The sequence below is a fragment of the Phascolarctos cinereus genome, unplaced genomic scaffold (genome assembly GCF_003287225.1).
Source record: "Phascolarctos cinereus isolate Bilbo 61053 unplaced genomic scaffold, phaCin_HiC Scaffold_726;HRSCAF=1367, whole genome shotgun sequence".
In the NCBI taxonomy this organism is placed as follows: domain Eukaryota; kingdom Metazoa; phylum Chordata; class Mammalia; order Diprotodontia; family Phascolarctidae; genus Phascolarctos; species Phascolarctos cinereus.
The window spans coordinates 60,966,772-60,980,843 of record NW_027556098.1 but is presented as its reverse complement, the minus strand read 5'-3'; positions in this window follow the sequence as shown (position 1 = coordinate 60,980,843).

The window sequence follows — 14,072 nt, the reverse complement described above, 5'->3', positions numbered from 1 at the left end:
ATACTTTGTACAGCTATGGATAGGAAGTGTATTCTTTTTTTTTTAATGGGTAATTAGGGTTAAGTGACTTGCCCAGGGTCACACAGCTAGTAAGTGTTATGTGTCTGAGGCCAGATTTGAACTAAGGTTCTCCTGACTCCAAGGCCATAGCTCTATCCACTGCACCACCTAGCTGCCCCTAGGAGGTATATTCTTAACCACCCAAGAAATAAAGGCAATTACAAAAGATAAAATAGGTAACTTTGATTACATGAAACTAAGTTTCTGAACAGACAAAATTAATGCTTCTAGTATAAGAAGGAGAACAGTTGAATGGCAAAAAAAAATCTTTGTATCAAATTTCTCTGATAAGGGTATGGTATTCAAGATATATAGAGATAGATATACACACATATACATATATACACATAAAATAGTTACATATATGTGTGTATATGTAACATATATACACACATACACATATACATAAGTGTATGTATAATAGCCATCTCTCAATAGATAATTGGTCAAAGGATATGAATAAATACTTCTCAAAAGAAGAATTACAAAGTATTCACAATCATATGGAAGAATGCTCAAAATCATAAATAACAAGAGAAATACAAATCAAAACAGCCCTGAGGTTTTACCTCATACCCTGGAAATTGTCAAAAATTGCAATAGTCAACGTGGGAGGGGTTGTGCAACGATAGGCACACTAATAGATTATTGGTGGAGCTATGAAGTGGTACAACCATTTTGGAAAGCAATTTGAATCATGCAAATAAAGTCACTAAAATGTCCATATCCTTCAAACCAGAGTCTCTATTACTGGCCTTATAGTCCAGGAAAACCATCAGTAAGAACGTCCCCACACACACCAAAATATTTATAGAAGCACTTTTTGTGATAGCAAAGAATTGGAAACAAAGTAGATGACCATCGATTAGATTGTGGGTAAAAAAATTGCAGTTCATGAATAAAATGGAATGTTACTATGCCATAAGAAATGATGTGTGATTAATAGAGAAGCATGGAAAGATCTACACAAACTGATTAAAGTTAAGTAGTAAGCAGAGCCAAGAAAACAGTGTATGTGTATGGTGTGTGGGGGGGTAGTTTTATTATACACAATATATGATATATAGTATAATATATTAAATTATTATTATGTATCTATAGTATAATATATGTTTAATTAGTATCCATAACTACAACAATATAAGTTGAAAGAACAATCACACAAAAAATCAAAAATGAATGTAATGAAACTATAAAGATCAAGCATGACTCAAATGAAGATATGTGAGAGGAACCCCCCCCCCAACACACCCCTTCATGGAGATGGGAAGTCCACAGGTATTACCCATTGTACACCATTTTTGGACTTTTTCAAAGTATTGATTGGTTGTGCCGATTTATATATACATATATATTGTCTTTATTTGTTATATGGGATGGCTTTCTGGGAGGTACAAAGAGAGGGATGCTAAGGATAACTATACTGATATAAAAAAGAGAAGACATCAATAAAATTTATTTTTAAAAATAATTTTAAATATGATTATAGGCTTACCATCAGTGATCTATTAGAAATATTTAAAAAAGAGAGAGAAAGAAATTTCCCTACCCCTCATAGGCTAGAGTCAGAGAACAGTCACCATTTCCTCCTTTGCCAGAACCCTAGAAAAAAAGAGGTTGGAACCTGGGTCCACCACTTTTGAAAAGCTGCTGACTTATGAGATAGCACATCATGCTAATCTTTTGAATAACAAATCTAGGCATATACTTCCTCATATTTGTTGGTAATTTTAATAGCCTTTCACCTTTAGCATTCTAAAGTTTTCTTTGACAATTGCTCTGATTATTTTTCCTAATGCTTTCCCTCGTCCTTCTGCTTTCAGAGGACACTGTAACATCTTGTTGTTTCCTGTTATGTGTTCTGTCCTCTCTTTAGTTTGTTCTTCATTCATTTCTGTCTTTCCTCTTGCTTATTAAAAATTGTTATTCTTGATTTGATTCCACCGCCCTAATTTCTAAGTCTTTTTATTCATATCAACATTCACCAATATCTTTCTTATCTTTCTTTTCCCTTATTCTTATTTTCCCTTCTTTATCTTTCCTTACCCTGCCTTCTCTGCCTAACATATTTTTCTTAGTTCCTATCTCTTAAAGTCTCTTTCCTTTCCTTGTCCCCTTTGCCCTGTTTCTTCCTGAAAATCTCTCTCAAGTATTCATTTTGTGTCTTTTTTCATAGCAATAACAGATTTCTTACTATTTTTTTAAAAAAGGCATTTCCCCCACTAGTGGAATGCTTTTTATTTCTTTTAAACTGACTTTATTGGATGAATCAAATGAATTCTGCACGTACATTGCTACACAGGCGTACCTTGTTTTATTACTCTTCGCTTTATTGTACTTCACAGATAATGTGGAGTTTTTTGTTTTTATAAATTGAAGGTTTGTGGCAACCCTGCATCAAGCAAGTCTATCAGCACCATTTTTTCAATAGCATGTGTTCACATCATGTGTCTGTGTCATATTTTGGTAATTTTCACAACATTTGAAACCTTTTCATTATTATTATATCTTTATAGTGATCTATAATCTTTGATACTTCTATTGTAATTGTTTTGGGGCACCATGACCCAAGCCCATTTAAGATGGCAAACTTAACTGATAAATATTGTGGACTTTGGAACTGCTCTACCAGCTAGCCATTACCCATCTCCCTCTCCTCAGGCTATTCCCTGAGACACAACAATATTGAAATTAGGCCAAGTAATAGCCCTACAATGGCCTCTCAGTATTCAAGTGAAAGGAAGAGTCAATCAATGCAATGTTCTTGTCTTATTTTAATATATTGCCACAGTCACTCCAACCTTCAGCAGCTACCATCCTGATCAGTTGGCAGTCATTAACATCGATACAAGACCTTCCACTAGAAAAGATTATGACTCCATGAAGGCTCAGGAGATTGTCAGCATTTTTAGCAATAAAGTATTTTAAAATTAAGGTATGTACATTTTTTTAGACATAATACTATTGTACACTTAATAGACTATAGTATAGTGCAACTTATATATGCACTGGGAAACCAAAAAATTTGTGTGACTTGCTTTACTGTGGTGCTGTGGAACCAAACCCGCGACATCTCTGAGGTATGCGTGTTTGGCTATAACTCTGCTAGAATTTCAAATGCGTGACATTATACATATTTGGAATTCAGTTTCTGACAAAAATACTCTCTATCATTTACAAACTCTTCTAACCTTTTTTTGACTCTATTATTCCAAAATGACTTTTAATTTAAAGATCTCCAAGCACTTAGTCTTAAAGTAATAGTTTCTTAAATAAACTTCATCAGAAACCCAAAAGTATTACAAAAGCACAAGCATATGCCTAAAATAGAGTGGTCAATGGAAAGAGCATGAACCTCCTAGAGCCAAGAGGTCTTCATTCTATTCTCATCTTTAGTTTATTGCATGACACTATGTAAGTTTCTTTGTCTCTGTGTAACTCAGTTTTTTCATACGTAAAATGAGAGTAATAATACACCACAACAGGAATCCTGTGACACACACACACACACACACACACACACACACACACAAACACAATGTTGTTAATGTTTTACTTTATGTATCCATAGATCATCTAGAAGGGAGGCAACTATAAGGGAAATGCCAGGGATCTGCTTCTAAGAAAAGACTTTTTGTGTTCCCCTACCACACGGGTGGTGGTAACTTCTTTCTTGGGTTGGATACAGGCTGTGTCTTTAAAACTACAAGATGGGGAGAAGCTAAGTGGCCCAGTGGATAGAGCACTGGCCCTGAGGTCAGGAGGACCTGAGTTCAAATCCAGCCTCAGACCAAACACTTGACACTTGTGTGACCCTGGGCAAGTCACTTAATCCCAATTGCCTAAAAAAAATAAAATAAAACTACAAGACAGGAATACTCTGATTTTCTCCTACAGTGTCCAGAAAGGGTAAAGGTCCAATTTACTGCAGCATGGGCACATGAACCAAACTGGTGGTGGGTGGGTGGAAATTACCTTTCCCTCTTTCTCTTTTCCCCTCCTCTTTTCTCTTACCCTGTGGCTCTGTGAAATAGGTTTAGGGTTTTGGTTTGTTATGTTTGTACTTTTTGGTTCTAGGTGCATGTGGTTGAATCCCCACCAGCCCTGAATTTGAGCCATGGCAACACTGGACCAGAATTCCAGGCTAGATGTGCAGCTAGCCCAGCAGAGAAGCCCTGATAAGCCAAGGGTTCCTGAAACTTGGAGGGATGTGATGGCATGGGGAGGTGAAGATGGGGCATGGGAGCTTTGGACTTGGAACTTGGTGGGACTATGCTATACCCCTTCCCTCCCTAGAGATGGTACGAGCATGGGAGTGGGGTTTATGTTTCCTGGTGTTGGGGAAAATGTTTGTACGTTTATTCTAGCTACACCTTTGAAGGAGAGGGTTAAGGGATTGAGATGGCAGAGTGAAGGGTACAACTTTCCTCAAAGCTACTCCAACAAAATGACCACAGAAAATGCCAAATCGAAGTTTGAGAGGAAAAGCTAATAAAAAGTCAAAATGAGCCACTGTTCTAGCCCAGGGCAGTTTAGAGAGGTCTGGGGTAGATGTTGGCCAGCAGGGCAGTATGTGGGTTTCAGTAAAAGTGACCCTGGCTGTAGGCTGCAGAAATAATTGTGGTAGAAATACTAGGTATGCACAAAGATGCACAGAGATGGTAAGGTGACTGAACACCTGGTCAGAAAGATTCTAGGGGATCCTTGTACTAGTACTGGGCACAGGATCTGGCACCATTTGTCAGCTATATAGCCTATTACCCAATACTGGGTCACAATTTCAAGGTAGAAAGGAGTAGTTAGAGTCACATGGAAGTAAGGAACTCTACTCTAGATGGGTCCCTTCATGGGTAAGAGTCAGAGTGCAGATCAGGAGGGCAGTGATCAGATCTCTCCCCATGTAATACTACTTTGGAAATCCTGAAAATCTGCAGTCCCTCGGATAGAGCTACAGAAGGTCAGGTTGGCCATCCCACAAAGAGGTACACATTTTTAATATAAACTCCAAAGTCAAGAAATGAACAAACAAACAAAAAAGAATCTCACCAAAAAAAGCTTCTATGATTACAGGGAAGATCAAAACACAAATTCAGAAGAAGACAATGACAAAAAAAACTACAAGGAAAACCTCAAAGAACAATGAAGATTAAACACAAGACCAACAAGAAATCCTAGAAGAGCTAAAGAAAGAGATTTTTTTTTAAAAGCAGAAAAAAAATGTAAAAAACAAATAAGAGTGGTGAAGGAAACACTGGGAAAGGAAATGAGAGAAATGAAAGAAAATTATGGAAAGAGAATTATCAGCTTGGTAAAAAAAAAACAACTCATGGAAGAAAATAACTCCTTAAAAATTAGTATTGGTCAAGTGGAAACTATTGAATCCATAAGACATCAAGAAACAACAAAGCAAAGTCAATGGAATGAAAAAATTAGAAGAAAATGTGAAAAACAATTGACCTGGAAAGTAGATCAAGGAAAGATAATATAAGAATTATTGGACTACCTGAAAGCCGCAATCAAAAAAAGAACCTAGATATCATTTTTTTTTTGGCTTTTTGGTGAGGCAATTGGGGTTACGCAACTTGCCCAGGGTCACACAGGCAATAAGTGTCAAGTGATTTGAACTCAGGTCCCCCTGACTCTGAGGCCAGAGCTCTATCCACTGTGCCACCTAGCTGCCCTTTAAACATCATATTTCAAGAAATTATCAAGGAAAATGCCCAGATATCACAGAACCAGAGGGCAAAGTAGATATTGAAAGAATCTACTGATCATCTCCTGTAAGAAATCCCCAAATGAAAACTCCCAGGAATATTGTAGCCAAATTCCCCGCTCCTGGGAAAATAATATTGTAAGCAGCTGTAAAGAAAAAATTAAAATACTGTGGAGCCACAGTCAGGATCAAACAAGATTTAGCAGCTTCCATGTTAAAAGAGTGGAGGGCTTGGAATATGGTATTCCAGAAGGCAAAGGAGCTAGGATTACAACCAAGAATAACCTACCCAGCAAAACTAAATATAATTCAAAGGGAAGAAAATTGATTTTTAATGAAATAGTAGACTTTCAAGCATTCCTAAAGAACAGAACAGAACTGAATTGAAAACTTGACATTTAAACACAATACTCAAGAAAATTGTAAAAAGGTAAACATGAACAAGAAATCAGTTTGTGTTCCTATGTGGAAGAAAGATACATGTAACTCCTAAGAACTTTATCATTATTAGGGTAGTTAGAAGGAGTCAACATAGGCAGAAGGCATGTATCTAAGTCTGTTATGTTGGGATGATCTAAAAAAAATAATGGAAGGGTGAGAAAGAGGGATGAACTGAAAGAAGAGGGAAAGAAGAAGAAGAATGGGGAAAATTATCTCATGTAAAAGAGACACGCAAGGAAGATATTTTTGAAATGGAGGGGAAATGTAGGTGGCAGGCAACACTTGAACCTCACTCTTATCTGAAATGTTTCAAAGAGAGAAGGATATATACACATACAGTTAAGTATAGAAATTCATATTGCCCAACAGGGAAATAGGAGGACGAAGAGGCTAAGAGAAAGGAAGTGGCAGTAAGAAGGAGGGTAGATTAAGTGGGACAATGGTCAAATGCTAAACAGATTTTTGAGAAGGGGACAATTTTTTTTCTAAAAAAAGAGAAGGATAACTAGAAGAGAATAGGATGGAAGGAAATACACAGTTAGCAATCACAATTGTGAGGTATATGGGATGAACTCACCCATAAACCAGAATCTAACAATATGTTGTTTATAGGAGACACATTTGAAACAGAAAGACACATGCAGAGTTAAGACAAGGTCTGCAGCAGTATCTATTATGCTTCAGATGAAGTTAAAAAAAAAAGGCAAGGGCAGCAATCATCACCTCAGGCAAAGCAAAAGCAAAAATTGGCCTAATTAAAAGGGATAATCAGGAAAACTAGATTTTGCTAAAAAGTACCATAGACAGTGAAGCAATATCAATACTGAACATAAATGCACAAATGGCATAGCATCCAAATTCTTGAATAAAAAGTTATATGAATTATAGGACAAAAATAAACAGTAAAACTATACTAGTGGAGGATGTCAATTTATCCCTCTAAAACTAGACAAATCTAACCTCAAAATAAATAAGAAAGAAGTTAAGGAGTTGAGTTAGAAAAATATATAGACTTTTGGAGAATATATGATAGACCTTTGAATATATGATAGACTTTTGGAGAATATTGAATGGGAATAGAAGGGAGTATTTTCTTCTCAGATATACATGGTACCTTCACAAAATTGACACAAATGTAGAAAAGCAGAAATATTAAATGCACTCTTTTGTAATAAAAATTATATTCTGATAAAAAAAATTGATTGGAAATTAACCTAATCCTAAAGAATGACTAGGATAGAAGCTCCCAAGGAAAACCTGCTGCTGTAGATTTAAGCAGGTAAGTGCTTAACTTGGAGCACTGAACTTGGAGTCAGGAAGATCTGAGTTTGACTCCTAACTCAGGCACTTAATAATTGTGTGATTCTGGCCAAGTTGCATAACCTCTCTCAGTTTCCTCATAGGGAGTGACAGTTTATGGTCTCTAAAATCCCTTCATGCTCTAAATCTATGACCTTTAGCCCTGTGACAGCAGCAGAGGGAGGGGCTCCATCTGTTTAAAAAATGGAGAGAGGGATTCTATCTCACCTCCTTTCTTTGACTCTCCCATGAAGAGATGAGGGAGGGGAAGAATCCTTTCCCCACCCTGGGAGAAAGGTAAAGTGTAGTAATTAAACCATCTGTGTGGGCTTAGACAAGCTTGAAACTGGGCCTTAGGTCCCTGGCTGCCTTTTCTGTATTACTTTTTCTTCCCTGTGGGTTGAAAATGAAATATTGATCCCAAGGTGGATGCATCCGTACTTGGAGGAACCCTTCTGAGGTCCTGGGCTTTTCTGTTGAAGCTGACCAGCAACAAAGGGCAATTTCCACTGAGAGGATGGTGGCTTAAAGGGAGAGTAACATAAAATCTGATCTGACTTGACAGAAGACGAAGACTTGCCTGAAGGGGATCATTTGGAAAGTGCAGAGAAGAGGTAAAATACAAAATGCCCATCCAGTAATTCTGCAAACTACATTATGTCTTGATGTTTTAAGCATCCACAGGAAAGCATATTGCTAGTTTCAAATTACTGTATCTTGTTTTAAGATTCTATGAACATTTGTGAGCTTTTTGGTATTTGGCAGGACTTTTGTTTGGGGCAAAAAAAAATGCCTTTTCCAAACCTGGTCTGTATTATATATTAAGTACCTTTCTTCTTTTACCTTCTGGTGAGGACCTTAAAAATGAGCCACAGCTGAACGCTAAATGAATTTTCCCAGGGATTCTGGGACTGGAGATGTAAAGAAATAAAGAGAGTAAGAAAAGGAGTCCAATCCATCTCATTAGAGGCTTGGTGCCCCCAGAATTTAATCTGGTCACTGAGTGTGTGTGTCCAGAGCAGAGGCGCTCCTGAGTGGAAAGGGAGCAGGTGCAGAGCCCCAGCCCCTTGACCTCAAAGTGGTTCTAATTGTTAAAAAAAGATTACAGATTTAGAGTTGAGGGTTCCCTGAGAGGCCATCTATTCTATCCTTAGCCCTACTTCCATCCCTACCTTGTTCAGGGGAAGAAATGAGTCATGGAAAAGTTGACTTAGCAAATATCACCCAGGTAGTATATAACATAGCTAACATTTGAAGCAGGGTCCACTGACTCCAAATTCATTGATCTTTACACTCTACCATGTAGCCTCTTTGTGATTTCACTGAGAAGGGACAAAAGTAATGAAAAGTACTAGGAGTATAGCTGAGGTGACTTTTTCTAGCGGCTAACTTCCAGGAGCCCAGAAAATCCCAAATCACATTACTCCTTCTTGTCTCATTCTTGAATCATAGATTTGGAACCAGAAGTAACCTTCCAGGCCAGGGGTGTACTAGAGCCAGTTTAGAATGGATTAGGTAAACCTGATTGTTAAATTTACAATGTAAGCATTTACATATCAGAAATCAACAAACCCTACAAATTAGGGCTTGATTTATTGTTTTATCAATTGTCTAGACTTAAAGTAATGAGTCAATTCTAATAATGCATATTAAACTTAAAAGTATGTCATGCATACTTTTTTTTTGAGGAGCCCACAGTTAAACATTTTCCTAATGCTTAAAGGTCAAGGTTACATAACTTTCCTAAGACCACATATGTTGCGGATAAGTCATAATTTTTGTTTTTGTTTTTTGCTTTTTGGTGGGGCAATTGGGGTTAAGTCACTTGCCCAGGGTCACACAGCTAGTAAGTGTCAAGTGCCTGAAGCTGGATTTGAACTCAGGTCCTCCTGACTACAAGGCTGGAGCTCTATCTATTGCGCCACCTAGCTGCCCCAGATAAGTCATAATTCTAACACAGTTCTACCCAGCACTCCTTCCATTGAACCTTGCTTCTTGCTTCTCCTCCATTTATTTCTCCACACATTATAGCCCCCTCTGAACATATGCTCTGGGAATGCCTCCACCATAATTAAAACCATAGGAGGAAAAAAAAAAGAATCATTGACCATTAATGCAGGTTGGCAGGTTACACTTTTAGAGAGTTGCTTGGAGGACTCAGAGGTTAACTGACAAGGTCACAAAATTAGTATATGTCAAAATTACCTTGGCTTTTAAAGCCCCTTATAACCAGCTCCCTTCCCATCTTTCTAGTCGTCTTACACATTACTCCCCTCCATTAACTCTGCAATATAGGGACACTGGCCTCTCTGCTGTTCTTACCCTGCTGCCACTGAGAGAAAAACTAAGAATAATCTATAGGTCATACTTGAGCATAAATACAGAAAGTGATGTGCCACCGCATGAAGTCTGTCAGAAGAACAAGCAAGAGTGAATAGCTGCTTCCATGTTAAGGGCTTCTAGTCTGAGGCAGACAGAGGGATGTCGGCTTCCTTTGTTCCTATGCTTTCTCAGTGCCAAGTATTTGAATCACCTATTTGCCCAGGGGCAAAAGCATCATATGATCAGGGACATTTTCAGAAAGAACCATGAAAGAAACCACAGTGTAGCTTTTCTGGGAGATTTACAGACCCCAAAAAGTTGAGAAATGAGTTAGCCCTAGCACTCTACACATTATACAGAGAACAGAAACAAAACGCGGAGAAAGATAATGTCTTTAGGAAGGAAAGGATACATTTCTCTTTCCACACACATTCCATGTTGTCTCACTCTAAGTTCAAATTAAAGGGCAAAAGGTAAGGAGGAGAAACAAAGAGTATGCTAAAGAAGCAAAGGACATCTATGATTTTTCTGGCATTTTGTGTCTGACAAAACCCTGGAAACTGGGTAATGATAAAAAGTTACTTTAAGAGACATATCGTGGGATTACTGACATCAGTAAATGAGTTCCCGCACAGTCAAAACAGAATCAAGAAATATTGCTATTAACAGAAGTTTTAAGCAAACAGAAGACAAAAGTAATATCAGCGCCACACTAGCTGACAGGTTTTTCAAAGACATAGGTTTGTGGCTTCAAGGGAAACAGGATTCTGTTCATCAGAAAGTGGTTTTATCTTGTTTGCCGACTTTTCCAGGACTGTGTAAAGGATTTGCAAAGTGAATTGGTCAATTTAGGAAGTGTTTGCATCTGCCTGATTTATTGGAAAAGTAATAAAAAATCAAAATATCAATGGGCCAATATTATTATTGGGGCAACAATATGAGCTACAAGTCTGCAAAGTGGAGGACAATTTAGGATATGACTCACCTCCCCCCAAAAAAAATTCAGCTGAAAATTCATAGCTATAACCTTAAGTAGTATAATGCAGTGCCAAATAGCAAGGGATCACTGAAGGACACATGTTGACCTAGAAAATCACAAATTAACATTATCTATGTTGTATTGCATTTTAATTAATTTTCGTTAATCATTTCCCAATTATGGGTTTGGTTTTGTTTTTTCTTTTTTTTTTTGTGAGGCAACTGGGGTTAAATGACTTGCCCAGGGTCACCCAGCTAGTGTCAAGTATTTGAGGCCAGATTTGAACTTACGTCCTCCTAATTCCAGGGCCGGTGCTCTATCCACTGCACCACCTAGCTGCTCCCAGTTATGTTTTAACCTGGCTCCTGGGGACTGTGAATTTGACTTTGCTGGTATAGCGGTTAGAGAGCTGGACTGAAAGTCAGGAAGATCTAAGTTTAAATGACCTCTGACAAATACTAGCTAGGTGACCTTGGGCATGTGAATTAACCTCTCATTGCTCTAGGTATCTCTCTAAAACTCTAAGTTATAAAGGGCTGAACTCCATTGCTTGAGGAAATTACTCACCAGGCACTCTCAGGATGGGTAGAACCGCAGAGCTAGTCCCTGTCCCCATCTACCAAGTGGTGCTAACCAAAAGGGTAGGCTAAACTGCCAATGACTTCTTGGCTTGGGTAGAGGAAGAACTCCCTCTTTCCTACTTTCACAGAGGCATGGCATTCTTTCCCAACAACATATTCCCGACCTCCCTTCATGAGAAGTAGCTCCTACATTGTGGACAACAGTGTGACAACATGGCCACTCTTGTCATGCTGTCTTGTTTAACCATCCCAAAGATTTATCTTTCTCTTACTGCTTCACATCTCAGAGGAATACAGTTCTGAAAATTTCTCTTTCTCCCTCAAATGCATTCTAAATGTATGACTCAAATACCCAGCCAGTTTACACTGGCAAAATCCATACTAGAAACAAGAATTTAAATCTACTTTCTTTGTGAGCTGGTTTTGAGACTGGGTACAGTCTCACTACACACATTCAAATAAGTGGAACTGGCATAAATATGAACAGTTAGCTAGCTTTTAGTATAGTGTCAGAAGTATACTGAGAAAATGTAAAACAATGAATGCTGTTTAAAAAGACAACAGTTTTAAACATGGTTTCAAGGTGACAAGGTGGAGAAGAGAAGAAAAAATAGTATGGCTAGCTAGCTTTACCAAGCTCTCTGTTGGGGACTGGGTAAATGCAGAGAATAGAAAAAGGCAGGTATGTTTGAATGGATTCCCATTCCCAGAGGAGCACAGGTGGCAGAGGGAATCTCCAAGTCAGTCTCTCCAACAAAATGCCATTTCTGTATGTCAGCTGGGCACTGTCCAACTCTGGGTTCTCCCCCCTTTCATCACAGTATCCCAGGCTCTTAGGGCTCCTCTTTGGCACCCTGGTCACGGGGAGCTGCCAGCTGGCCAGCATGTAGCTAAACCCACAATGGAAAAGTTCAGCATAAAGATCCCATCTGGGATGCTGTCCTGGCTCCAATCTCCATCATTCTCCATTGACCTCAATGTCAAGTCTCTGGTCCTCTTCTTGCCCTGGGGGACAGAATTTCTTTATGTTTTCCAAAGTCAGCATGAACTCAGAAACAACTCAAACTTAATACTTATGTCTGGCTTTCAGCTCTGATATTCTCAGTGGTCTCTGGGTGTGGCACTACAAAGAATTAAATTATACATTTTTATTTCATGATACATGAGATTATATATGTGGAATAGAATAGTGGGTTCAAAGGGGGACCTCAAAACCTCACACTGAGTTTTTAAAAATTATGGCTCTAGGCAAGTTGTGAGGCTCATAGTACAAGTACGTCCTGGGATCAAAAAATTAAGCCATGACATGGGTTGAAAAAACAAATAAACAAACCAAACAACCCTGATTTTAAATACAGCAGTGAAACTGGAATGATGAGACCACTCAAAGGAAGAAGAGTAAGGCTGTATGAAGATGGATATCAAAACATCCAGATGGGAATATCAAAATTCTGTCCTGTTATTCTTTCTTGTTCTGGGTCACAAAAGGAACAAGATAGCAAACTTGACATTTTCTCCAATACATATAACCTCCCAAACCTTTCCAAAATATAAATTATGTGCCAAAACAGTAACCTCAGCTATTTCCATGGTCTAGGACACCCAAAATCCAAATGAAGGTAAAAAAAACCCCAGCGGCTAATGATCACTGACCTTGACCCCACTTTGCACCCCTTTCCTACTTCCTATGCTACTGACAGTAAGGCTGAACTAGCAGACTCAAAGATATGACAGAGTCCTACATCAAAACCTATTCCTATCTTCCAATTGCCCCTTCCCACTTTCCAGGGCTGTGGAGGCCCCAGCTCTAGGCTACAGAAAGTTGCTCAGGCCTTGACAGCCAGCTTGGTCATAGCCCTTCAGTAGGAAAAGCTTGTTGGGGACTGCAGTCCAGAAGAACCAGTGCTGCAAAGCTCTGAGTTGCTAAATGCTAGGAAAAATAGTTGCTGTATCAGGACAAATACTGAGGAAAAGAGGGAGTGGGACATGTTACTAGGACTGGACACCATGTGTAAAGCGCAATGGAGCTTAGCATGCAGCCTAGGGTGACTTATCTTACAAATCTGAACTTAATCATATAGGACAAAAAATGGACATTCAATAATAAAAAAGAGTTTGAAGCATTTTCAGAAAGAAAACCAGAACCAATGAGATTATTCACTTCTTGAACACCCCCAAACAATAGAAACACAGGAGGAGCGAATGAATGCTGCACACAAGGCCAGCAAGAGTAACAAAGAGACAAAAAAAAGACCAGTCAGTTCTTTCTTTACTGACTCCATTTATCTGGACTTGAGAAAAGAACCAGATGAAGGAACAGATTTTTCATATTTCATTTCAAAATTATTCCTACCCTTTGTGATAAGGGTCAGTTAGTCAATTAACATTAAGTTCCTACTATATCAGGCACTGCGCTAAGCACTAAGGGTACAGAGAAAGGCAAGAGACAGTCCCTGCCTTCAAAGAGCTTACAGTCCAATGGAGGAACACAACACATAAAAAGGAGCTGAAAAGGTGGGGGGACTGAGAAGGGAGAAGAGGGTAATATTATTGCAAGGGCATGATGAAGTCTTAGGAGAGCAGCCGGGTAGGTGGCTCTAGTTTCCCTCCTTAAATAGAGAATCTGGGAGGAGCTCTCCAATGTCCCCCACCATTTTCCATTGCCACCAAGGCCATG